This window comes from Mus musculus, chromosome 7, assembly GCF_000001635.26.
Source record: "Mus musculus strain C57BL/6J chromosome 7, GRCm38.p6 C57BL/6J".
In the NCBI taxonomy this organism is placed as follows: domain Eukaryota; kingdom Metazoa; phylum Chordata; class Mammalia; order Rodentia; family Muridae; genus Mus; species Mus musculus.
In genome coordinates this window covers 115,014,280-115,042,077 of record NC_000073.6, presented here as the reverse complement: position 1 = coordinate 115,042,077, position 27,798 = coordinate 115,014,280, and the positions used below count along the sequence as shown (strand labels likewise).

General features: G+C 40.3%; 1 long non-coding RNA gene across 4 annotated transcripts in view; it reads right to left on the bottom strand.

Annotated features, from left to right (window-relative positions):
• The window catches only part of Gm34225, a 52,227-nt gene extending 24,747 nt beyond the window's left edge, over nucleotides 1-27,480 (bottom strand). The window contains exons 1-3 of one of the 4 annotated variants that reach the window (XR_869887.1): nucleotides 27,126-27,304; nucleotides 10,594-10,614; nucleotides 9,940-10,015 (exon numbers count right to left, since the gene is read on the bottom strand). This is a non-coding gene — a long non-coding RNA (predicted gene, 34225). Of the gene's footprint in view, nucleotides 1-9,939; nucleotides 10,615-21,612; nucleotides 21,733-27,125 lie in introns of those variants that run through there. The other 3 variants (XR_869886.1, XR_869885.2, XR_378439.2) reach the window with 3 other exon arrangements.
• Nucleotides 27,481-27,798: the final 318 nt, after the last annotated feature.

Here is a 27,798-nt window from a genome sequence, read left to right as displayed (position 1 = left end):
AAAACTAAAACCTACAAACACAAGATAAACACAGATGAGATGGATCTAGGCCAGGGGTATTTGTTTGGGTTTTTTGTTTTGTTTTGTTTTGTTTTTCTTCATTTTTTTGTGATCTAAATGTATAACAAAGAAAGCAGACACTGTCATTTCTACAAGACTTCTCCACAGTAAAGGAAATATTATGCTAAAGAAACAACCTATTCAAACCATATATCTGATAAAAGGTCAGGATCCACACTATACACAAGGAGTAAAACAACTCTATATTTAAAATATGGCTAACTCAAAACAGGAGGAGGGCCTGCATGGATTTTTCTTAAAAGATAACATATGGCTGACCAGTAAATTAAAAAAATGATCAATGGTACTAATCATTAGAAAATGCAGATTTAAATCCACAGGTGACATCACTGTGCACACGTGCTAGAGTGGTTATTATACAAAGATAAAAGGGAACACGTATTGACTGAATACAGAGAAAAGATGCTCTGAATCACAGGGTGGGAATGCAAATTAGAAGAGTCAACAGAATGGACAATTCTCAAATTACTAAAATTAGAACTGTCACAAATTCAACAATCTCATCTACAGAGCTTCTATCTGAAGGGTATGAAGAGCTGTTTGTTGAAGAGACGTCTACATGTGACATGCCTTGCTCATACCACACCTCCTCAGAGGAGTGGATTCACAAACACAAATAATGGAGCAGATATACAACATAATACCGTTCAGGCTTTGAAAAGGAAAGGAGTCCTTGTTCTGGGGCAAAATCCCCTTTAAGGACGCCATGGGATCATGTACAACATGAATGAACTCGAGGAACATTTTGTGATGGTAAATAAACCAGATAACAGAAAGATAAATACCGTGAGATTTACTTCTTTGTGGAGAGAGAGAGAGAGACAGAGACAGAGACAGAGACAGAGACAGAGACAGAGAAATGGTGGCTATCATAGTGAAGATTCAGTGAGGGGTTTGGGAGAGATGTTGATCAAAGAAAACTCAGTTATTCAGAAAGAAGAATTCTGCAGCAGCATTGACTATCACAACTAGTTAATAATGTATTGTATCCTTGAACATGACTGAGGTAGATTTTGAAGCTTTTCATCACAAAAGCTGCTACTGGTAAAAGGGGAAAGAATGGGAAAAAAACAAACAGAGTTTCAGTGCACTATGAGGGAAGATCAAGTGCACAGCACGCACGGGTCTCTAAACCCAGACTGGTGGGTAAGCCTGGATGTCAGGGACAATATTAGAATTAATAGCTGAATTATTCCAAAATTGATATAAATTGATAAAATCTCATCAAATGTCCAAGTTTATTTTTTAAATAATCTATATATGCAAGCCACTCATTTGCATGCAGGCAGAGAAAATGGAAAGAAAATGAAAGTAGAACACAATCAAATTCCTACAAACCCGGAGGGGGCAGGACACAGAGACGCTAAGACAAGAATGACAACTGAGTTCTTGTTCAAATGTACTCAGACCAGAGACATCTTTCAGATGCTGAGAGGGGGCAGGGAAGCAACAACAACAACAAAAAAAACCTGTCAGCCCAGGGAGACCATCCTTCAAAAGTGAAAGCAAAAGAAAAGCATTTGTTTTTTAAACCTAGAAAAAAAAATTTACTGCTAGCATTTCAGCAAGATTTTCTTTGGGCAAATGAAAACTGATAGCTATGGAAAATTCAGAGTTTTACAATATCAGAGATAGCATTAAGTATATAGAAATGTATTAAAGTTCTCTCTCCCCTCTCTCTTTCATTGTTATTCTATATTTTTAGTGTCCTTAAAAGTAATGGGTATGTAAAACGGGTAAAGGTAACTGTCTTGTGAATTTAAGCATGTATGTGGAGGGATCAATGCAGAGCAGCGACACAGAGTCCAGACGCAGGACTGTAGAGGGACGATGGCATAGATCTCAGGATACACAAACCATTTATAAAATTTTGAGATAGACTGTGATGTTTTAAAGATCCACATTGCAAACCCTGAGACAACCGCACAAGGTATATCCAATAACTGATGAAGGGAAACACTACGAAGCCAAGTGATGCCCCTAAAAGGCAAGGCGTTACTTAAAACAGTAATGATCATGGATCATCTGTATAACTAGGGATCTGTTGGGACTACAAAGGTCCTTGCCTCCACAGATCTCCAGGGAAAGAAGGACTGTTAAGCACCTAGGATTGTCTTTTCAATTGAAAAGATGTAAAACCCATTCCTCCATCCAGAAGCTGGGAACTGGAAGTGATTAATAGCCAGGTGACCTGCGATGTCTATTGGGCCAGGCCATCTCAAGCTCCCACAACCAGAATCAGATGTGGCTACTAGCGCAAATGACCTCTAACTTATCTTTATGACTGAGACCAGCCCAGATCTTTCTTAGACCCTTAAGCTAGTAAATTAGTCTATCTCTAGAACTCATCTTCTTAGAAAAAATACCATATACTTTGAATTAAGTTTTGATTTAATTATTGTCTCCTTGTGAACTGGGAATTGTGTTATACCAGAAAACTTCCCCCCCACCCCAATTATATTGTGTTTAAATATGTTGACAATAAAGCACCTGGCAGGAGACTTCAGCACAGTGGTTCTCAACTTGGGAGCCATGATCCCTTTGGGGGTTCAAGGACCCTTTCATAGGGATTGGATATCTGATATTCTGAATATCAGATGTTTACATTACAGTTCCTAAGAGTAGCAAAGTTACAGTTATGAAGTATCAGCAAGAATAGCTTTATGTTTGGGGTGGTGGTGGGGGATGTCATCACAACATGGGGACCTGTATTAAAGGGTCACAGCCTTAGAAAGGTTGAGAACCACTGATCTGTAAGTTTGATCCAGCCTGGCAGACTAAGACAGGCTGAACCAAGTTTTTAACTCTCCCCTCTTTGCAGATACTTCCCTGCCTACTACAGACACCTGCAGGAACCCCGTCTTCAGGAATCGAAGGGAGAGACCGTAAGTTAGAGTTCAACTCTGACAGGATTGTCAAATGGAAGTTGATCAGAAACTGTGATGTGGAGATTAAAAATCAAGAAATAATTATATAATGTCCATGTTCAATAAAGAATCACAAAGTAAAAATAAAGTGCTGGGAAAAGCAGACCATGCAAAACTGATCAGCACATTGTCTGTGCTAATCTCAGAAGAAAACAGACTTCAAATAGGTGATATTACCATACATAAAGAAGAAGTCTACAAACCAACAGAAGTGCCTATATGTTTGAGAAGCCAGTCAAATGCCATATTCACCCATTATTTCTTAAAATAGACAACTGAAAGAAGTAAAGTGATTCTGAGCTATTGGAGCACTGGGTCAGCAGTTAGGAGCACAGGACCAGCACTTAGGAGCACTGGGTCAGCAGTTAGGAGCACTGGCTGGCCATGCAGAGCACCTGCATTTTGGTTTCCAGCATCCACATGGCAGTTCACAACACTCTGTAAATTCAATTATAGGTGATCTGACTCCCTCTTCTGACCTCCTTGGACATCAGGCATGTACATGGTATACAGACATGTAGGACAGACTAAGCAATAAGTAATTAAATAATTAAATATTTTTTTAAAAAGAATAATTCCAAATCCATGGCTATCGTGTGGAACTTCAATATCCTTTTTGATAAATGAAGCCATCAGGAGAAAATAAAATCTGTAGGGATTGAGACAATAATAAAAATTATACCAACCAGCCTGAGTGAACTGACACTTATATATAGGGCACTCCAGATAAGCGCAGCACATTCCTTCTTAGTACAAACAAGACAGACCATACGACACTCAGTAACAAGGTTCTAAGGCTTTGAAAGCATGTTAAGCACATCGGCTAACAAAATTCAATTAAGCTACAGACAAACACCAGGAAGGTGGCTTCGTGCTTTCCAAGAATTTGCAAATTAAGCAATCTAGTCCAAAATAATATCTAGGTCAAAAAGGGAGTATCAACAGTAACTAAAAAAGAGTTTGAATTAGATAGCAATAAAATCACAATGTATTATGGTTTGTGTTGTATAATTAAGGCAGCATTTACAGCAAAGGTCAACAAACTATAATGATATGTACTTCAAAGTGAGAAAGTTCTGTGATTTTAAATGGCTGCACATAAGAAAGATGGGCAAGGAGATGACAAGGACAAGATGGTGGCATTGTGTATTCCACCAAGTCTAAAATATTTATTATCTGACTCCCTCAGAAAAAAAAGTCAATTCTTTGACACAAAAGGAAGGAAAGAATCTCATTTTTGTTAGATACTAAGTAAGTTCTCAAATCAAATTTCTTAAGCCATTTGGTCATGGTGGACAGACAGATCTGCAAGTTAGAAGCCATCTTTGTCTGCAGAGTGAGTTCCGGGACAGCTAGCACTGCACAGAGAGCCCTTGTCTTGAAAAACAAAACCAAACAAATTTCTTAAACCAATAAATGTAGTTTCAATGTCAGGCAGCTAGCAAAGAAGAAATCCAAAGCATGAAAAGACAACAGTCAGAGTAAATATAACAGTATAGTCAAGAGTAAGAAAGCCAGGGAACAAAGGGAAGGCTCTATGTGACCACTGTGGTGATACTGTGTGCAAGTTAGTGGAGAAAAAATGGAGAGAAAGAAAACAGCAATGGCCAGTGGAAGAAAGAAGACACAGAAATTGAGTGCACTGAGATATACGAACGGGAATCATGGTATTTTTCCTTTGAGTGTTGTTTTTATAGCACTGCCAGTTAAAATGAAGGCCTCCACATATGAAGGGATTACTCTCTTGCTGAGAAATGCCACCAGGCCAGGTATCATGTATTATGAAAATTTGATATCCATACATTTGAAAAATTAAGTTAGCAAAACAAAATAGATAGCCTAGATATCCCTATAGTTGTTAAATAATTACACACACTACACAATAAGCCTAAGCTCAGGGGCTTCTTTGCCAGGACCCACAAGTCTGGGAAGTAAAATACAGTAATTGTCACAATCACATATAAACTCCTCCAGAATGTGGGAGAAAGGCCATTTCTCAACCCATTTTGAGGCCAGCATTACTCCAACCAAAATAGAAATGTAAGAAAAGAAAGCTAGAGAGAACTAGGCTTCATGGAGAAGTCAAAATTTGCAATGATGCTCCAGCCAATCAAATCCCATACATGAGTGAGAGGCCACAGCTAAGCAGGGTTTATTTCAGAGATACAAGACTCAAGTAACACTCACAATTATCTTTATCACTTACTGTAACAATATACTCCCAAAAGAAAATAATAAGATCATCTCAATAAACACTAAGACTATTTAATTATGACTTGAACAAGTAAAGATATTAGGATTAAATGTCCTTGTATTGAAAGTACATTTTTCATATGAAGTACACGTACTTGCATATTTAGTGGTGAAAACCTGTGTGCTTCTTAAGACAAAATATCAGCTTTCATGACTTCTATCCAGAATCATGTTAGAGGCATTAGCCACCAAAATGGGTAAGGAAATAAAATAACTATCATGTAGCTTGTGTCCTATTTTCACTTCTGTTAATGGTAAAAAAAAAAAAAAAATTTAGGGAAGAGAGGGTTCATTTAGCTTACAATTCCGGGCTGTGATCCATTACTGTGGGGAAGGTAAGGCAGGAACTAGAGCAGCTACTCATCTCACACACACCATCAAGAGGCTAGAGACAGGCATGCACCATGACACCTGCTTGCTTACTCTCAGCTAGCTTTCTTCTCTTCTACACAGCTCAGGAAATAGTGCTACCATTCAGAGTGAGTCTTACCACTTCAAAGAACAATCCAGACAGTCCTCACAGAGAAGCCCATAGCGCAGCCTGATTTAAATAATTCCTCATTAAAACTCTCTTCCCAAATGAGTCTAGTTACTTCAAGTCTGAAGGGATAGCTCAGAGGCAAAGAGCACTTGCTGCTCTTTCAAAGTATCAGGATTAATTCCTAGTGCCCATGCGATGGTTCATAACCATCCATGACTCCAGTTCCAGAGGATCTCCTTCTTCTGATACCCACAAGTACCAGGCATGCGTGTGGTGCACATACACACATGTAAGCAGAACATTCATACATATACAATAAATAGATTTTTTAAAAAGCCCAACCAACACAAAATATCATATAGATCAGAAACATCAAAGTAAAATATCCTTATTCTTGGTTGCCATGGTTATATTGAAATCTCAAGGAACGTTCAAAAGTGATTTGATAAGTTATGTTAGTGAAATCACAGACTCATACAAAAATCAATGACATTCCTATATTTGGCAACAAATAATTAGCATTAAAGAACCCACTAGAGCTATTTATACTGGCATCAAGAAGCACAATTTAAGAGTAAAAATCACAAATGCACATATGGAATCTATACAGAATACACAGAACATTACTGAAAGAAATTAAATTCCTAAATAAGTAGGAAAAATGTTCCATTCAATATTGTTAGAACATCAGTTCACCCCAAATTTATCTGTAGATTCAATAAAAACCTAGTCAACAGCCTCACATACTCTTAAAGAACTGGAAACATTAAACTTTAAACATAATAGAAATGCTACTTCTGTAGTTAAACTTTCTCATTTTCAACTGTTGGTTTGAAAACTTCAGCAAAAGGAAAGTTCTTACCTAAGATTCTACCTTCTCCCAAGCCCCTGCATTTGACAGGAATCCATTGATTTTTTTTTTTTTTCACATCTACCTTTCTCTTTGGTGACTCCCTCTCCAACCCCAGGCAGATCTTGAGACTTAAACCTCTCATCCTCTCACTGATTGGTTTAAAGAAGTGTGACCTAGTATGGCCAGTGGGTTAAGGATGGAGACCCATGGTGTGGCTTCTGAAAGAGATTCTTCCAGTGATTAGAGAATGGAGCCCCTTCTGTTTTCTGCTGATGCGGTTCTGGGTGTGTGTTGGCTTGGAACTTTAATTACTGTTAGGTAAGTCAGTATGAAGATGGGATTGGCAGACAGTAAGGTAGAAAGAAAGAGCTGAAACACTAAGATTCTAGTAAAATTGTTAACCCTTTGAGGCATCTAATTTTGTAGGGGTGCCAATTGGGGAACTTTTTACAAGTCAAATAGAAAAAAATCATCTATATTTTGAGTCGTCTTACTTTGGGGTTTCTAATATTTGTATCTAGAAACATTAATTGATCAAAGTACCTATTTTTAGCAAAGTTAATTGTTCTGGGTTTTAGTTTGTAAATGAAAGCTAATATACTTTAAGTATTAATAATAATACTTGAATATCGGGAAGTTTAACTGTAGTTGTAACACTGCTATAATTTTTAAATATTAAGTCTTGCCTCATAAAATTTTAGGCAGATTAAATGAGGTATAAGAAAGTATAATAGCTAATAATTGTCCAATGCATGTGAGCCATTGATGCCATGTTATTATTAAATCATATGGTAGTTCTCTCCCATAAAATTAAGAGACACTCATGACTGGCACAGAGTTTTAGTTCAATCAATAAATATCTGGAGACTTCTATATCTGTCAAACCTTATTGCAATAGCCTGTAAATAAACACTGTCTCCCAAAGTTCACAGTCTAGAAGTCCGGACAAGAGACAAATATGGCTGCATTGATTGGGCTAGGTTTAGAATAACACAGTTTCCCTATGAACAGTGTTAAAATGCTAAGGATTACTGAAGGAGGTCACATAGAAACCAGTGACTTGAGAACACAATGAAGTGTCCAGATGAAGTGAACCCTGTGGAGCTCTCAGAATGAGTCTCAGACAGAAAGGTTCTGTTATAGCTTGGGTACCCCAAGTGTGGAGGTCAATTAGTCTGGTCCAGACTAGTCAAAAAAAGGGCAAAGGTTCAGAGACAGGAAGGATCTTGGGCACTTAGAACAGCCCTAACTGTTACCATGGCCACGCTATGGATAAAAGGTGAAAGACCACACTGAAGACTCATGGAAAGCCACTTTGAGTCGTGAAAAAGAGGAACTTGCAAGCTCCTTGGGAGGCGTTCTAATTTAGAAACGAGCATAAAGTAGATCTTAGTGATAAAACTGCACAGCTCTGGGTTCATGTCTCTAAATATGAATTTGACCTGTTATTTATTTAAGATGTGAAGCTCTTGCCTATACATCAAAGACTTCAGTTTAAAAAAAACATAAAATCTGGATCAAGTTAGGATGAGAACTTTTAAAGTGGAGCACGTTATAAATTAACAAGTCTCCTACTGTATGCATGAATTGGAGACTCACACTGAATTAGGTCAGCGACCTGGACCAGACTAATTTGCCTTCACACTTTGGGTACCCCAAGCTGTGATAGATATTTCAGGGAAGGTGGGGATGTGACTGAAGAACATTGGGTGTGTTGTAAGGTCCAGAGTTTTATTATAGAATAATCCAATTTTTAAAAATTCAATTAAGAAAAGTTCTTAGAGATGTTGTGGTAAAAGTTCCCAAACATTAAAACAAAACAAAATGAAACAAAAACCAAAACCACTTTTCTATAGTCATTCAAGTTTATCTTGGTAGATTATAAAAACATGGTTTTTGTTTTTTCTTTTTTTTAATTAGATATTTTATTTACATTTCAAATGTTATCTCCTTTCCTAGTTTCACCTCAGAAAATCCTCTATTCCCGCCCCTAACCCCCTACTTCCTAACCCACCCACTTCCATTCCTGGCCCTGGCATTCCCCTATACTGGGGCATAGAACCTTCACAGGACAAAGGGCCCCTCCTCCCGTTGATGCCCAACGTTGAAGCCATCCTCTGCTACACATACAGCTAGAACCATGAGTTCCACCATGTGTTTTCTTTGATAGGTGGTTTAGTCCCTGGGAACTCTGGGGGAACTGATTAGTTCATATTGTTGTTCCTTCTATGGGGCTGCAAACCCCTTCAGCTCCTTGGGTATTTTCTCTAGCTCCTTCATTGGGGACCCTGTGCTTTATCCAATGGATGGTTATGAGCATCCACTTCTGTATTTGTCAGGCACTAGCAGAGACTCTCAGAAGACAGCTTTATCAGGCTCCTGTCAGCAAGCTCTTGTTGGCATCTGCCAAGTAGAAGGTGGTTGTTTATGGGATGGATCCCCAGGTGGGGCAGTCTCTGGATGGTCATTCCTTCAGTCTCTGCTCTGAACTTTGTCTATGTAACTCCTTTCGTGGGTATTTTGTTCCCCCTTCTAAGAAGGATTGAAATATCCTTGTTTTGTTTTGTTTTTCGTTTCTCTTTTCAAATCATACTAATCTTTTCTTGTGCCTTTGGTTTTTGTGATTTTGAAGTTTTTTTTTTTTTTCTTCCAAAAAATAGTTTTGGCCTCTATCCCTTAAATTTACTTTGGTCCTGTTGCTTGTTTGGATCAATAGGATATTACCAAATATGAAATAGACAAATGTCTTTCCAGAAATTGATCATTGTAATTTGCTATCCTTTTCTGTTCTTTGAAACTCATAAGTCATCATAGGAATGAGCTCAGACAGAACAGGATGTTGAGAGGAAGGTTCATTTATCCCAGCCATCCTGGGCATTCCAATCAAGGATGCTGCAAACTCACCAAGCACCTATTTTAGTAAGCATTAGGGTGAGTCCAGCTAAGATGAACTAAAGACACAGAATCACTGGCTGCATTTATTTTAAGCCACTGTGCTTTCTCATATTTGCTATGCACTAGAAAGTAACTGATAAATTTACTAACGAGCTTGAAACAGAGAGAAGGAGAAGGATACTGGGCCACTGTCTCCCTAAAAGCCTGAATGATATCCTTTTCTCTTGGGTATAGTTCCAGAAGACACTGCAGAATCAGAAGATCTCTGGATAAAAGTCCAATTTGTTCAAGTTCAATGACAATTAGGTCCAGTGTAACTCTGGTTACACTAAGCTAGCAATCATACATACTGAGTAGCTGGCAGTGGTTTATAGATGAATACGTACGAACCCTTTGGAGTCAATGAGATACTTATGAAAGGACAGAGTCATCCCTGGAAATAAGCTCACCTGAGAATTTCACCATCACAGAAGATTGTAGAGCAGTGAGATGGACACAAGACAAATCTCGTGGTATCATTTGGACCTGGATGAAGATGAGCAAAGTCTATCCTTGGCTTCTGCAGGAGGAACAAATTTCTCTTTGTTCCTTTTTTTTTAGTTATTTTTTGATTTATTTAATTATCTTATGTGTATGAGCATTTTGCTCATGTATATATGAGCAGAAGAAAGTATTGGCTCCCCTTGGACTGGAATTAGAGCTGCCATGTGGGTGTTGGGAGTTGAACCTAGTTCCTCTGCAAAAGCAGCCTGCACTGTTAACAACTCTCAGCCTGTGCTGAGCTAACTCTCTAGCTGTTGCGGATAGCCCTCCCTCCTCTTTGTTTCTTAAGATAGTCTTAACAGTGTTTTGTCAAAGAATGCTAAGGTTTTTGGCTTGCTTATAGCAATAGGCTTATTGAGGATCCCTGAGGTGTTTAGTCTCCAAGTTGAGTAATCCTCGGTCCCAAATCCTTTCTACTTTCTCTGCAATATGAGGCCTTTGAATTGTATAAATGTAGCTTTCTAATCCCTTGTGTCCTTGATGAGTCCAGCAAAATTTATATGAAGATGGTAGGCGTGGAGATCAAACAAGTAGACTTTGATGTTCTTGGAAACACTCACGTAGAACTCCAGGATTAAAGGCTGTCAGAAAAAGAAATAAAAAGCATATTACCAGCAGAAACAACAATGGGAGCCAGGCTAGTCCACCTAGTGGGGCTGAGTCATACAGTTACAGCATCATTTGGGATCAGGATTAGCATGGGGATATGGGTAAGATGGGGAAACTTGTTCCCATAATGGTGTGGGAGAGACTCCCTATAAAAAGACTGTGGCTGGATGGGGCCAGAAGCCAGACTGACAGTGGCTGAAAGACAGTCATGAAAAGTGATGAGCAGTGACACCAACCTAGGACGTCACATCTCTGAGCAGAAGCCTTCTCTCCAGCTTGTGAACCACACATCCCTTGCCCTATCTGATCATTAGAAAGCAAAAACAGGCCTTTAGTGTTTGCCGCCTGTTTTTAGATTGAAAGTCTAACAACTTTCCCAGTCAACTGCTTGATGATTAGTAGGCGGTAATTTGAACTATACACATTATGCTAAGCATCCTTATATTAATTCAGTCTAAGTGAGTTTTTATAAAACGCTTTGTTCTGCTCAATAAAGTTAATTATATGTTCTATGTTTTATAACTGAGTGTCTTGATTTTTTTTTTAAAATATAATGGCAGCTTCAATTGCATTTCCGTATACACTCGGGTATAGAACCAAAAGCAATCCATATAAGGAAGTAAAACTTTTCCCTCCCAGTTACCCTGGCCCTTGTATCCCATAGCCTTACAAATATGGGACATGGCCTATATATGTGAAAAAGGTCTAGCTGTACTCAAAGATCTAGTACTCATAGCCCTCAAGAAAGGGCCCTAAATTACTTTCTCCACATGAAGGGGAAGATGAGATATGGTTTGGAAACAATCTGGGACCAGTTTGGGTGTAGGAGGACCTTCAAATATAAAAGATCAAAAAAAGGTAGAACATAACCAGTTATGTAATAATTCCAGAATATATAGGACACATTCCGTGAAGCGTAGCTACAAGCAGAGTCTGATGGGCTCCCAAACAAGTAGCTGAATGCAAGTGTGCTCTTGGTGTGTAGCTTTCAAGGATGGAAGCTCATAAGACTCATTAAACTCATGAAATTTATCAAACTTGTGAGGCCCCTATCTTAGGCCATATAAACAGTAAACAACTGCTTGGGACATCAGAGATCTATGGATGCTGGGGCTGTCTTTACAGAGGGGCACCTGCTTTTGAATCTGTTATGTCTGGGTAGTAACCCTAGTAACCTCAGGGGTGCACCAAACTAAGCTGGAATAGTCATTTGGCCTATAATTGGTACCCTACTGTGGTGGTTTGAATATGCTTGGCTCAGGGAGTGACACTATTAGGATGTGTGGCCTTGTTGGAGGAAATGTGTCAATGTGGGGGTGGGCAATGAGACCCTTCTTCTAACCATGTGGGAGCCAGTCATTCCTAACAGCCTTCAGATGAAGATTTAGAACTCTCATCTCCTCCTGTACCATACCTGCCTGCATGCTGCCATGTTCCTGCCTTGTTGATAATGGACTGAACCTCTACATCTGTAAGCCATCCCCAATTAAACGTTGTCCTTATCAGAGTTGCCTTGGTCATGGTGTCTGTTCACAGCAGTAAAATCCTAAGAGACCTACCTTGAGGGAAGAAAAAAGTTTAGGCCTCCCTAGAAAAAGGTAGACAACAACCCAGCCTGGGAATATGATATCAGGAAGTAACTGAAGAGACTTTCCCTTTATATGAAGGTTAGTGTAGAGCATGAATGACTAACATTCACTAAATAATTACCACAAGCACTGTATGTATAGTAACCTACTTCATATTCCTTACAGGCTTCTGAGTTAGGTTCTGTTATTACTTTTGGTACAGAAACATGGAAAACTGACGTTTGGAGGAATGAGATTACTTGGCTATAGGGTCAACTAGTAACAAGTATAAACTGGAAGCAGAGGATTTGTTGTTATTTATCTTTTTTCAAGAATAACATCTCACAATGCCTTTTTGTTGATCGAAATAATCTGTATACTTAGTATATTGGGATATTTAATTAACAACTTATTCACATTCATCCAGCATAGAGTTTGGCACAATGAAGGAGCTATATAATATTAAATGATATCATAGAAAAGTTTTCCTAAAGTATTTTATGTATACAATGCTACATGTAGTCAGGTGTAATACAAAATGAGAGGATTTTTAGGGCAGAATTGAACATAGCATCCAACATTATAGCTTATGTGTCTATGTGGGCCTAAACAAGTTTCCTTTTCACTTGGAGTTTTCTCCATTTTTTTTCAGAAAAATGAATAATATAACAGTAACTTATTCTTCCTCATCCCCTTCTTCTTCCTCTTCTCCCTCTCCTTCTCTCCCCCTCTCCCCCTCTCCTTCCCCCCTCTCCTTCCCCCTCCCCCCCCAATCTGGTTGTGTTGGCCACTTTTCTCATTGCTATGACAAATACCCAATACAACCCACTTAAGAAAGGGGGGGGGGTACTTTGGCTCGTGATGTAAGAAAGAAGACATGACATGTAAGGGAAGGCATGACAGCAACAGTGTAAGGAAGCTGGTCACATGAGCAGCCAGAAGCAGAGAGGAGGCACAGGATAGACCAGAGGTAGCCAGGCTATTAAGCCTCAAGACTCAATGCCAGTGATTCAGCACAATGCTATCCCTCTCAAGTCTCCACAAGCTTCCTAAAACAATGCCACCACTTAGGAAGCAAGTGCTCAAACACATGGCCTATGGGAACATTTCAGACCCAGGCCTCTCACGGGCCTATTTCTAAGAACAAGTGAGATAAAGGATATGAAAGTGTTTTAGGAATTTCAAAAAAAAATCATCTCTCTCTCTGTCTCTCTCTGTCTCTATCTCTCCCCCCACCCCCGTGTGTGTGTGTGTGTGTGTTGGGTTTGATATGTTAATTAGATTCTTATTTACAAATACATTACATTTTTGATAGTGAATATTTCACTTGAGTTGTTGGCTCGAAATTACATTCAGAAAGGAGTTAGAGATTGCAGGAAAGCCTGGTTTCATACATGCTCTCTTCTGATCCATTTGTAGTAGATTTGCCCTGGAACTCAAGGATTAGTGGAAGACTTTGCTGTCCAACTATTACATGAGCATCAGTGAGTGTATAAAACTTCTAAACTCCAAGTTACCTTCCTAAAGCATAGAAGTAATATTGCAATCAGCCATGCCTACCTTCTTTAGGATTGTGAGGGGAGCTGGGGCTGAGGGAAAGCCAAGTGCCACAGGTATTCTCCACTTCCTCGTACTAGCTAGCCTTTGCTTCTCAGTGAGATGTAGGATGTGTCAGGCTATAGCATACAAGTGCACAGTGAGACCTGGGTGAAGCAGGAAGGATGGTACAGCAGGTTCTAACAAATACTGTATTCTGAGCAGCTGTGTGTGCCCAAGGTCCAAAGCCAAAAATGAAGATGCACCCATATGCTAGTTTCATTTTTGTTGCTGGGATAAAGCACCTTGACCCAAGCCAGCTTAGGGGAGGAGAGGTTTATTCAGTTACAGTCCCAGATTACAGTGCAACACAGCAGAAATGTCGCAGAGGCAGGATCTTGAGACAGCTGGTCATATCACATCCACCATCAAGAGCAGAAAGAAACAAGTGCTCCTGGCTACCTGCCCACTCACTTGGCTAGCTTTCTTTATTCTCACTCAGCTTCTGGTGCCACCCATGGAATGGTACCTCCTCTATTCAGAGTGTATCTTACTACTTCAATTAAACAAAACTAACCCCCAAAGACATGCCCACAGGCCAACCTTATCTTATGGATAATTCCTTATTAAGGCAGTCCTTCCAAGAAGTTCTATCTTGCAGCAAGCTGACATTTAAAACTAACCATGTCAATTTCATGAAGATGTACCACAAATAGTCCAAATTATCAAATAACCCTTCATCCATCATCAAAAAATAACATGTTCACTCAATCAATGTCTACCTGCTGTTAATCTATGATGTTCAATGCTATATTCTCCCAGGCATGTTACTCTTCATATTCTCAGCCATTTTCTCAATAGCCTGAGGAGAGGAATGTTCTAATCCTATTGACATCTTGGCATCGAGGACATAGCTTCAGGTAACAGCAATATGTAAGGTGGGCATTTTCCAGAGCACTGGAGGGGTATGGAGTCTAGATGTAGTTGGAGACTCCCTTGGTTTCTTCTGTATGCCTCAGTCTATTCACCTGTAATGCCAGCCCACAGAGCTCATGCCCACAGTCTCTGCAACTGGTAATTTTGAGAGAGCAGCAGAATCGCACTGTTGTGCTCATTCGGGGAATCAAATGAATGATTTATGGTGCGAGCCTTTCTTCTCTCCATCCTTCTTTGAACTTATTTCTAGATATTTGTCTGTTCAGTTAGAGGCTTTATTGAAAACTGACTTCATCAATCACAACCTGAAAACTGTGAAGGGGAAAAATAGAACTCAAAGTGAGTGCACCACTCAATTCTCTTCTCCACAGAGAAACTCCTTTTTCTTCACATTGGAAAAAAAAAAGTAACCCAGGAACTTTAACCACTAATTCCAACTAATGGAAGATGCGCTCTGCTGTTCTGGACTACAATGATGTGAGACAACCCCAGGCAAGTCAATATTAGATCAATTTGTTCGGCCAGAGGCTGGGGAAGGTGTGGACTGCTCCCACTGCGACTCCATTGTGGAACACAGTGAGGGCTGCACACTTGACTGGGAAACATTTAAATCTATTTTCTTTTGACCTCTGAGGACTCTTAAGTGAAGGGGGTAAAAGAGGGCTCTGCAACAGGTCTGGTGTTTTGACATTCACTTCCCTGGATACAGGGTCTTTCTGAGGGAGGAGAAGGCAAATGCTCAGCGCTAATGGAAGCCATGCTGGGCAATTGGTCAATTGGTGTCATCAGAATCCTAGCTGAGCTCAAAAGCGAGGCCAGAAAATTCAAGGGGGCACTAATGGGTGGGACAAGACTATACTCCATGGTTATTGATGGACCAAAAAGAAAAAGAAAAGAAAAAAAAAAGATGTGGACAGCCTCAACTAAAATCAATGCTTAGGAAGAAGAAAAAGCCCGCCAAGGCAGGCAAAGGACACAGCTGCTAACTGAAGCTAATGTTTAACAATCCCTTAATATGCATCTGGCCCATGAAAATTGTTATCTCAAAATATGTTCCCAACAGTTCTATGCAGTGGCTACTACTGTTGCCTCCATTTTGGAAGACATAGAAATCGTGATCTCAAGAATGGAGGTCTCTTGCCAGTCTATAGAGCCAGAAAGTGGCAGGCCTGGTTCTCACACATGTATCTGACTTCAATGCCTTCTTTCCATCTTTAGGTAAGCCTAACTTTCTATTCTTGTGAAATATAAAAGAGTTCTAGTCTCTGAGCTTGTTTGGCTAGTTTTTCTGTAATCCACACATCCAAGGAAAGGAGAAGCCACCATCAAATTGCCTGAAGTAGCTAACCGTGTACTAGATACTGGAATGCTGCCAATGACCCACTGTAGAGCTGCACCTGCTAGAAGATGATAAAGCTCGGTAGTGGGGTGTGAACAGCAACAAATCCTGAGGAACTGTAGTTAGTTGACCCAAGTCTATATAGCTCTTGTACTGAGTTGTCTATAAAGCAAAGCCTCCAGAGACATGGGCCAATTCTAATTTAAGGATATGAACCTCTCTGTCTTGAAAATCCTTTGCACTCAGCTAGGAAGACAAGGTTAGAACTGAGCGGCATAGGGAGAATGGGGTCAGCCTGGTTTCATGGGTTCCTTGAGGGAATAAAATGAGAGTTAACAGGATCCAGATGAATGTCTGGAGATGTTTGATTTTGTGATCGAAACCAAACAATCCAATGTAGTACAGAGCTGAAAGCTGTGACACACAGACACACACAGACACACACACACACACACAGACACACACATATATATATATAAACATATAAACATATAAACATATATATAGTCAGATATGGGTGCAAAGTTCTGTTTTATGCAGGACTAAACCATGACAGTATAGAGAAAATTGAACCCAGCTAAGTCTGAATGCCTTCACTTAATGTGAATGTCTATGATTAAGACATTGTAGAGATATGTGAATCTTAAAATATATTAAAATCCATTAATATATATGTTAGCCTATCCTACAGCAAGTGGTTGCTATTATAGTCACCTTCAGAAGAAAGCAGGCACAGTGATACTGGATATAACAAGAACATTTCTACAAAGTAGAAGCAAATACTGCAGGTTCAACTGAGTGTGCTTGGAAGGGGGTGTCTACACAGTCATCCACTTGAGGGAGGCCCAGGCAACTCCAGGTGTGTTTTTACCAGAAACATTCCGCATTTGAACCTTTAGAAGAGTGGTTCTCACCCTTCCTTAATGCTGTGGCTTTTTAATACAATTAGTTTCTCATGCTGCAGTGACTCACAACCACATTATTTTTACTGATACTTCATAATGTAATTTTGCTACTGTTATGAATAATAATGTAAATATATGCTTATAGAATATCTGACATGTAATCTCTGTGGAAGGGTCATTCAACCCCCCAAACATGTCATGACTTGCAGGTTAACAATTACTGTCTTTAAATGATCCAGAAGAGCCAAAGACCCAGAGAAGAGCAGGACCATACTGGAGTATGTGTGAGACAGAGGGTGTAGGGCTGAGCTTGCTAAAAAATAAATTATCCACACAGGTTTGTGGCATTAGAAATCTTTGAAATATACCCCTCTAGGTAATAGTGAGCAAAGACATTGCATGGTGGGCTTGGGATTCACCTGAATTAAACTGACTGCAAACATCAGAAAAAGATAATCTCCAATGGTTTTAAAACACAGAAGAGTAGATTACCCCACCACACCTACTATTTATATTCTAGAGTGGCTTAAAAGTTTGGATCAGAAAGACTTCTTCAACTCTAGGAGCATGGCCTGTTCCAAGGGTCAGAGAACATTCCTACAAAGGACTGGGTAAGAAATCACTTTCTGTGGTGTGAGTCAGGTGCTTGTACCTGCTTAACCATTGGATAAAGAAAAAGCCATAGGCACTAGGTAAACCTCTGCATGTGTTCCAGTACAAATGTATTTAAAGGCACAGGCAAGAGGACAAATAGGGCCAATATTGGCCCAACTCATCAAAATACCAGGACCCATTTTCCATAATACTGTCTGAACCAAATGTTGTATAGGATTCAGGTACTATAGTGATTCATTCTGCCCAAGAGAAGCTTCTGGGATAGTTTAATAATAATGAGTATTAAGGACTGAGGTGAATGTAGGTTTTCTTGGACTTAACTACTAGAGCAGTTGTTCTGCAAGCCAGGATGAAAGAGAAGCAGGTAAATGGAGATGGGACCAAGGATATTTTTACAGAAAACAAACTGAAGGCTTGATACAAGCATGCCAGGGCCTTACTTCACATCTGACTTTATAACAATGAAAGCAAATAAATTCCTATCATGTAAGTCAGTTTGAATTAGATTCATCAGTGTTTCAAACAAAAGTGTAATGGCGATATAGTTTGTGGATAACGGGACCTAATGGAAGCTAAGGAACACTGTGCCAGTCCACAATCAGAACAACACAGAATGTCCCCACAGATGTGTCTGCTTTGGGTGCAGCTCAGATTAGCAGATCATCTCTGGTTTGGTCCCCACAGGTCCTGAAGCATCTCCCTCTCACCTAAGTTCTGAAAGCACACTTTGATCACCACAGGCTGACGTGACCTTGACCATATCTTCCATGATTTCAGGCAACGTCTCTGAAAAAGAGCCTACAGTTAGATCACCAGGGTTCTGGAATTCATTTTTATCCATGAGTTCTTACTGTGGGCATTCCTTTCAAACTTCTGCTTTGAAGGTTCTAAAGTAGGCATGTTGGGTGAGACAGACTTCAGAGCATTTATACAAGATGGCCAATGCCAGATAAGAATGGGCAGACTATCTAATATCTGGCAGGCTGAAACTGGATTTGTTTCCTTATACAAAACAGATACAAAGTCCATGGAGAGATTAGAAATGAGGATAAGAAAAGGAAAGCACAAGACTTAATACTGCTTTTAAAGACAGATGTTATAAAAATTTGGTTATGTTTATGTTCAAGACTCTCTCTTTCTCTTACACACATACACACGTACACATTAAATACACATAAGTCATAGTATGCATATTATGCTATAACCTGTTGGATTACCTTAAAAATGTAATTATCATCTAATGATCATCCCTCCCTACCAATAAATATCTCCTCCATAATGAACTGTTTTAATAGCCAGAAAGAATTTCTGTGGCACAGATATACCAAAATTTATTCCACTAATCTCTTTCTGTTGGAAATTTAGATTTATCCAATTTTCTGCTACTTTAATAGCATGATAAACATTATTGTGGCTCAGTCTCTCCCATTTGCATTATTATGTCCTTAGGATTTACTTTTAGAAGTGGAATCACTAATTCAAAGGGTATAAACATCTAAAGTTGTTTGGTGTGTTTTTACCAAATTATCCAGAAAGTTTATGCAAATATAAACATCCTTTTCCCTGCTGTTCCCTTGCCCTCTGACCACCAATGGACATTGTGATTTCTTATAATCTTAATAGGTCAGAGAGAATGAAAAGACAGCGAACTTTTGATTCATTATGAGAAGATACCCTAAATTTCAATTTCTCTGTGAGAAAGCTTCTTACTGGTTTGATTTGTGATTAGGCTTGTGGGGCGAGGGGCTCCAGGGTCAAACCGACTGCTTGCCTGTAATTGTAGGTTACAGGCATGAGAGAATCAGTTGTTTTCTCTTTCAAGATCTACACATGGAGAAAGCCAGATGTGAAGGGTCCTGCAGGCAGTGCCAGCACTTGGGATGATGAGGCAGGAAGACTAGACTAACACAGGAAACTGTGGATCTGTCTGGCTATGGAGCAGAGAGTGATAAACTAGCTTTATGTGACCAAGAAGAAAGGATGTCCCACACAGCAAAGGGAGCCAGAGATAAATGAATAGTAAAGTAAGTCGGCATTTTCACATCCGTGTGTCCCCTTCTGATTCATGAAGGCTCAGTCTTTCCTGATCAGAGACTTCTTTGTGACGGAATGAATCCATAGTCAACTAGCAAAAGTTCATTCCTGCAAGGATGGTTTTGAATTTGCTTACACTTCTTGTTCCTGGTTTATGCTCTCTCTATACTATTTATTGTTACCTTAGAATACAGTCCTACTCACAAAAATATAACTTTTGCCACTATCCTTAAAGAAGCAGTCCTTCAGGAATTTATAACTGGGGGGGTTGAAGCAGTGGGGAAAAAAAGCACTTACTATTTTTTACAGAATACTCAGGTTTGGTTTCCAGCACCCACATGTCAGCTCAACCATCCATAATTATTCCCAGGAGATCCCATGCCCTCTTCTGGACTCTACAGACACTGCACATATGTGGTGCACATACATAAATATAGGTAAAACCTAAACATATAGACTATAAAAATATTTTTTAAAAAATAGTTTTAAAAAATTAGACTTCATGAACAGCTTTGAATGTGTGTGGGTTTGAGAGGCAGTTTCTTCTCCATCTGAGCCTCTAATGAGATTGGCTCATGCCTGGGTTGTAGCAGCATGAGACCTGGGAGCAAACACTCATTTAAGCTGTACTTGTACCTGTTGAACTCAGACAGTGAATGGATAATTACACATAATTAAAATATTCTAAGCCACAGGGCTTTGGCATTAGCCTCCTAAAGATATCAGTGATACTAGATGGCACTGCCACTGCATCATAGACTGCACTGCCACTGCACACCAGACAGCACTGCCACTGCACACCAGACAGAGAGCACTGCCACTGCACACCAGACAGAGAGCACTGCCACTGCACACCAGACAGAGAGCACTGCCACTGCACACCAGACAGAGAGCACTGCCACTGCACACCAGACAGAGAGCACTGCCACTGCACACCAGACAGAGAGCACTGCCACTGCATACCAGAAAGCATTGCCACTACATTGTTGCTGCCACTGGACACAGAGTACCAGTGCTGCCCCAACTGGGCACAGTCCCCAGTTGTCTTATCCCTAGTATTGTTAAGATCCAAAGTTTTAAAATTGAGCGTGATAAACAAGCTGAAGTCACACTATCTCATCCCAGCTGTCTGGAAACAGTCGTTGCCCAGAATGATGGAATTGCCCAAATTCAGCATGCATTTTCTTTTTTAACATAAAGAGAGAGCACTGGAGTTTTACAGAGGTCACCTAATGAGCAGCCACAACCAATGCTATTTAAGTCTGTGGTGCACAGGTCACTGTAGATAAGGTGATGAAAATGCAGCCTCCTGCCGTTCCCATCCATCTACTGTTGTGGCAACAGAACGCTGTTACCTGTCAAGACTTACATTCTAAGTGTTCCTTCAATAGTAAGGTGTTAATATGCAGGTCAATGACTAATAACAAAATGAGATAAATGGACCTGGTATAAAGTAATGACTAGCAATCAGGACCATATATACACAATACTTCTTGGTCTAGGAGTAAGCATAAAGTTGAAGAAGGACCACAGAGGATGAATCAAGACTCTAGCATTACCCAGGAAGGGACAGAAGAAAACTGTCCAGAGATTTGTGCCTCCCTAGAGGGTTTCCCAGAAGGGCTTTGATACTCTATGTAAATCAATATTTGCAAAGAAATATAAGGTATTTAAGTGCAGTTAGAATTTTAATAATAACTAAAGAAGAGGCAAACTATTATTTTTTTTTTAATCTAGACTTGGTGCTCCTGATTTGGGACCAGACATTATGGCTACTTCAGAGGCAAGTTCAACTTTCTGCTTGCCATCTGAACTTTAAATAAGAGATAAAAATCCAGGCCCTATGGCTTAAAGATGCTTTAACTCAAAATAACGTCAAATTGCAACCCATCCAGTCCTCTAATTCCTGAAAAATTCCATGTATTTATCTCTATTGAACACAATCATTCTTGAAATAACTAGAAAAATGTTTAATCTCTTGGAATATGGTTGTGATAGACCCCTGAGAATTTGATGAAGTTAAGCTATAGAACTTACCAAATTGAGGAAGGCAGGCAATCACATTTCTTTACGAAAAGCAAAGACAAAGATCTAATTTCCACCTATTGTGACTGATTTCTCTGCCTGAGACAAAGTAAGAGGAGAATCTGTCTGCTAGAATTCATTCTGATTGTAAGAAAAACAAACGTGTTTTCCCCAGTCTCTACCCTCACATAACCAAATACTCACTTCCCTTTTAGCAGATGTACAGGATATTTCCACCACACGTGCACACACACACACACACACACACACACACACACACACACACACACACACGAAGCAGCTTTGGAGTGAACAACAACCCCATGGCATCTAAGTCACATCACTTGAGACACTACCTGGAGAGAGATTCAGACCCCACAGGGTGACTTCTGAGCCTCAGCATCAGAAAACTGCCTCAAAGTTGCATCATCAGTTCTAAGGAGCAAGTTGCCACAATGCCTGCTAACTGGTTATACAACAAGACATTGGTTTATTTAAACTCCCATCTTGAAACAACCTAGAATCTCCTGGTAGGGTCTTTATAAGGGACTAGGTTGGTTCCTGGGATCATGTCTGTAGGGGATTATATTGACTGTTAATTGAGGTAAGAAACCCTCCCAGCCCCTAACACACTCGCTCCGATGTGGACAGCACCGTTATTCAGGCTGGGTCCTGGCAGTATAAAAGCAGAGAACACTAACTGACCACTAAGATGGCAAGTAAGCAAGGGATCTGTGTTTATTCTCATTCTGCTTTGTAGATATGGTGCTTTAAGCTGCTGCCTGGACTTCCCTACAATAATGGACTGTAATCTGACATTGTTAGACAACAAAACCCTTTCTTTCCCAAGTTGCTTTTTTTGCCAGGAAATTTTATTGCAGCAATGGAAATGAAACTAGAACAGGAAGTGGTAGCAGAGAAGCAGGACTGTTGCTGTGATGAACTTTACAGTGCTGTCTTTTTAAAAGAATGTGCAAGACTTTGTTTGTGCTTGACAAGCCATTTAGTGTTTAGAACTTACTGAGCGGTTTAGTGGGAGCATGGAAGATAATGCTGAGTCTAATGTGCACAGCAGACACCAAAATTCTGTTTCAGAAGGGAGTCAAGGCTTTGCGGAAAACTGGACTGGGTGCTACCTGTGTGATTTTGGCTAAGTATCAGTGTATGCTGATCAAGCTGAGGTGAGAAGTTGACTGTGTTTAGTAAGATATCAGCACCACTGAGAACGACGTTTTCAGGCTTCGGTGGGACAATAGGAAAGTATTTTCTCAGAGTCAGCACATAGAAGCTGATTCAAGGAGGCAAGGGCACATTTTAGGCTTAGAGAGGATATGCCCTAAACCTTAGCTACAATAAACCTTTCCCTATAATCCCTTCATGTCAAGGAACTGGTCACAGCAATGAGGAAAATTAACAAGAAAGAAAGAGTGAACCATTTGCCTCAGCAGTGATGACGGGATCATGGTAACAGCATGCAGAAAAGAGAAAGTAGGGTAGGTATTCCAGCCAGCTTTTGGTTTAAAATAAGCTATAAGGATGGGCTGTTCTTGCAAGGAAATGGTTTCACCTTCTATGTTGGAAAATTCTGTGATTTTTTTTTTGAAGCTAGCATCTTTTCTTTGTCTGGAAGGATACCCCACCTTTTCCCCCCAGAAAATGGTAACTGGTTCTGACAGATAGAAAGTGTTAGAGGTAAGATTTAAATGAGAACCACTAGACTCCAAAGTCCAGATGTTCATTTTCCACATGTTCATTTTTGAGTCATGTTATATTAGCAAATCCTAATACTAACACTAGTCTAAACTGTGTCTAAGCAGAAGTTCACGGTCTTCTTCAGTTCAAGGGGAAGCAGAGGTCCAAACTGAACCCCAAGCACACTAACTGCTGACTACCTGTCTAGTTCCCTTCAGTGCTTGCTAGAAGGGTTGAGACTTCTGCCATTCTGCCTACTCAGTGAGGACTTGCCAGGAGCTGACTATAGTTGTGTCTGGAGAAGACAAATGTTAGCAGAGTCTAGTCATTTCCATATGGAAGCTGAATTTGCTGATGAGAGGGGACTTGGGTGTCATCGCCACTCATCCTAGAAGATGGGCCTATACGAGACCCTCCCTGTGTGTTTAGAGATAGGCTGAGTGGTCAGCTGATGAAGAGGACAACCATTTGAATAGAAGGACATTATGGAAAGCAATGGTGGGCTGGTATCTTTCACTTGAGCTGCTATGGTTCTTCATATCTTCCTTGTAAAAATGTGAATTATGGATTTCCTTCTCTTCTGTCTCAAAAAGAAAAAAAATGACTTGACCTTTCTAATTTCATGCATACTTAATCCCCTCCCCTGGAAAATTTCAATTTTCACTAAGTGAAACGATGTTCATGTTTTGTTCTCTGTTTAAAATAAATTGAAGCTCTAACTGTCCTTAATGTCCCAGGCACATAAATAGTACAAATTACCTGAGCTCTGATCGGAATTGAAGCCCAGTTCAGCCTGGTACAGGTAATGGCTGTGCACATATACCATCCTTCATTTATCATTCGCTACTTGCAACCCTACCCCATATTGCATTATTATAGTTAACTACTTTAAGATGTAAAGAGCCGGGTGGTGGTGGTGCACGCCTTTAATTCCAGCACTTGGGAGGCAGAAGCAGGCGGATTTCTGAGTTTGAGGCCAGCCTGGTCTACAAAGTGAGTTCCAGGACAGCCAGGGCTATACAGAGAAACCCTGTCTCGAAAAAACAAAAAACAAACAAACAAACACCACCACCAACAACAACAAAAACAAAAAATAAAGAAGGAACAATTAGCCAAGAGCTTAAGGGCAATCCCTTGCACTGGGTAGTGAAACTGTTTATGTCTAAGCACATAGAAAGCTAGAAGGCCAGTGAGTCAGGCCTTTATCTCAGGGCATATCACCAGTGACACTTGCATGAGGTTATATTAGACAAGATCAAGTCCATGGCTTAAATGCGACAGAAGCCCTAACCACTAACCTGAGCAACAGAGATGTTGAAAGACTTCCCCCAGGCATCCTAAAGAAAAGCCTGACTTCTTTGTCTCAAATCCTTAGAACATTTTTTATTCTTATCTTCTTTCATGTAATCATTTGTACATGTCATTTAACTACCAGTGCCAGGTGGCCTATCCGTTTATTTTCTGAATCAAAAAAAAAAGCTTTTAGAGAGGAAGAGCCAGCTATGATGAAGCAGGCAGTGATAAGAGGCATAAATGGGAACTGCTCTGGGCAGGTAACAAACCTAATATTAGCTTCTCAGGCTGTAGTGTGAGTTCTCTGCAGACAGAATCAGACAGCTCTCCCCCTTTGTTACACCCTTTCACCACCATCCCCAGTCCTTATTCTGAATTAAGTTAGATCCCCCTGCACACTCATTCACGTGGCCTCTGCTATTCCACAGATACACGGGTATGTCTTCAAACTCAGGACCACTGATTCCTGAGGAAGGCAGAAGCATGGATTCACCATAGGCTCAGTTGCTGTTGAGTCTTTACTATTCAATTCTTGGCTAATTTGGGTTGAGTCCACTTTAAGAAGCTTGCCCATAGCCAGGGAAACTTAGCAACTCTGTCTTAGGTAGAAGACTTGGATCTCTGAAGTACCAAGATTTTTCTGAAGAACTAATATTGAGCAGTGATTGCTGAAATCAGACAAGGCTGAGAACTTGCTGGGTAAATATTGAGGACTTTATCTCTTGCCTGATCGGGAAAAGTCCCTGGAGCCCTGTGGCTAACATCCAACTCCTGCACTTTCTTGCACAGCTTACTAATGCCATCTGTCACATGACAGTTCTGGGGGTCTTTGAAAATGCAGGGGATTTAAAGGTGGCCCAAGCTTCTCAGCCCCTGCACCCATCCTGGGCATCTCACCAGGAATGAACCACAGAGGTCACTCTGTGCTGCATTTACAGTGTTTGTTCCTCAGCTCTCTGAAGTTCCACTCCCCTTTCTTTCCCTCTATCCTCACAATGAATGTATATGCTTTGTGGGAGAAGCTACCCCAGTCCTTGTTCCCTAGGACTCTGATTTATTAGGAGGCTAGAATGAGAATTCAGTATTTCCTCAATGGCATCACCACACACAGAAAGGCCCAACACCCACATCATCTTACTGTTTGCTTTTGCTAGTTCCATAAGGAAGCTGTTGACCCTTTGGGTTGTAATGAAAGATACAGAAGCTAATCAACTCTAAGTTTTAATTCTAAAATCCTAAGGCTTTCTGCTACAATGCAGAAAGTGGGAGAATTCATCAAAAGGAGACATTCTTAGTGATACTGGAACATACAAAATATGGCAGCACACAGGGCTGGATACCCAAGAACCCAGGAAGCATGTCACATAGGAGTTTCCATTTGAGACTCTGATAGAACAACAGGACAGAATAGTTTCACCGTGGGGAGCATTCCATATCCTGAAGTCATCATTAACCAGGAACTCTCTAGCATCTCCTAAGACCTATAGATCCAAAGGGGGCTCAATAAAGGAAAGATGGCTCAGCAGTTAAGAGCACTGGATGTTCATCCACTTGACCCAGGATCAATTCCCAGCATCCACACAGCGGTTCACAACCATCTATAATGTGAGTCCCAGGTGATCTATCTAGTGTGATCTTCTGGTCTCTTCAGGCAGTAGGAACACATGTGGAACACAAACATACATTCAGAAAAAAATGCCTATACTAATAAACAATAAGAATAAATAAATCTTTTTAATGAAATAAATAAATGGGGACTCATGGAAATCTTACAAAGTAATTTCTAAGGCAATATTTCCTTAGGAGCATGTACAAATATAAAAATAGCTATAAAGCTATTTTATAGTCTTAAAACACTGAGTTTGGGGGCTAGCAATGGCTCAGCCAATCACATCACCTATCATCATCCTAACAACCTGTGTTAGAACCCCAGGATCACATGATGGAAGCAAAGAATTGATTCTGGCCAGTTGTCCTCTGACTTCCACATGAATGCCATTGCCCAGGAGCCCATGCGCATACACACACACACACACACACACACACACACACACACACTCACAGACATGGACACACAGACACATACACACACCTTTTAAAGCCTGAAGTCTTTATGTGATTCTGGTTTAATTAGTCTAAGAGTGATGGAGCAAATGCAGCCTTACATCAAAAGCCTCACTTTTACTGAGTCTGTGGTTTTGTTTCTTTGTTACAGGCCTCGTAATGATGGCGTAATTTTGCACATAAATATTCTAATCCAGTATCTGGGGTGCTATAAAATTCTTCTTCCATTCCTAGCAAGAAATGGAAACATTATATGGAGATACTGCAGGACAGTCATACCCAGGCCTCTTTCCATAGAAAACTTTCCCCGAATCAGGAGGCTAGCATTAGGACCCAGCTCTATACCCTGAAATTCATCTTCCTCTACCACATGCAATGCATCAAAAGAACCACTCTGTCCATGGAAATCATAGCAGGAGGAGGGAAATCAAACCAAAAATTAATCAAACAGGATGTAATTCCCTGAGCAAACTTACATCAATTAGGGGGAAATGTTACCGTCCAGGTTCCGGGTTTGGGATCTCATGAGGGACTCATAAGGTGCATAAACTCCGCTCCGACATTGATTATGGAAAGCAGCAGCTGTATGATGTCAGGGCTGCTGTGATCACTCCAGCCAGAAATGCACTTTCCAGTGCCTTGATGCCTGGGATTATCTTCGCGCTGCCCGACAGGCAGAGACGGAAACTGCACTGTTTAATGGAAAACTTTCTCTGATCTGTTCATCTCTCGGGCAGGCACTCTCACCATTGCTGTTTGCATTGTCTGTTTGCCTGCAATTCATGTTCTTTGAGTTGGAACAGGTCAAAGGAAACGATTCTCCATCACCCCCTGTATGTGTAAGACAAAATATTAGGCAGGGTGATGGATACTGAGATAACAAAGTGTTTCTCCCTTCGGAGAATGAAGAAAGTCCAGTTGCTGCCAAGACCTTACTCAATACAGATGTTGCTCTCCAGGTGCAGCTCTATATTGTCTAATACCCCTCACCCCACTGCAGGTGTGCCTCTATGTATGAAAGCTGAGGTTCCAGAAATTATTGCTTTGAAACCTGGCTTGTGAACTTCTGAAGTCATTTACCTCATGACTTCATTCATCTATCCTTTGATCAATGTCCAAAAACCTTTCATTTGGAGTTGATTTTCATTT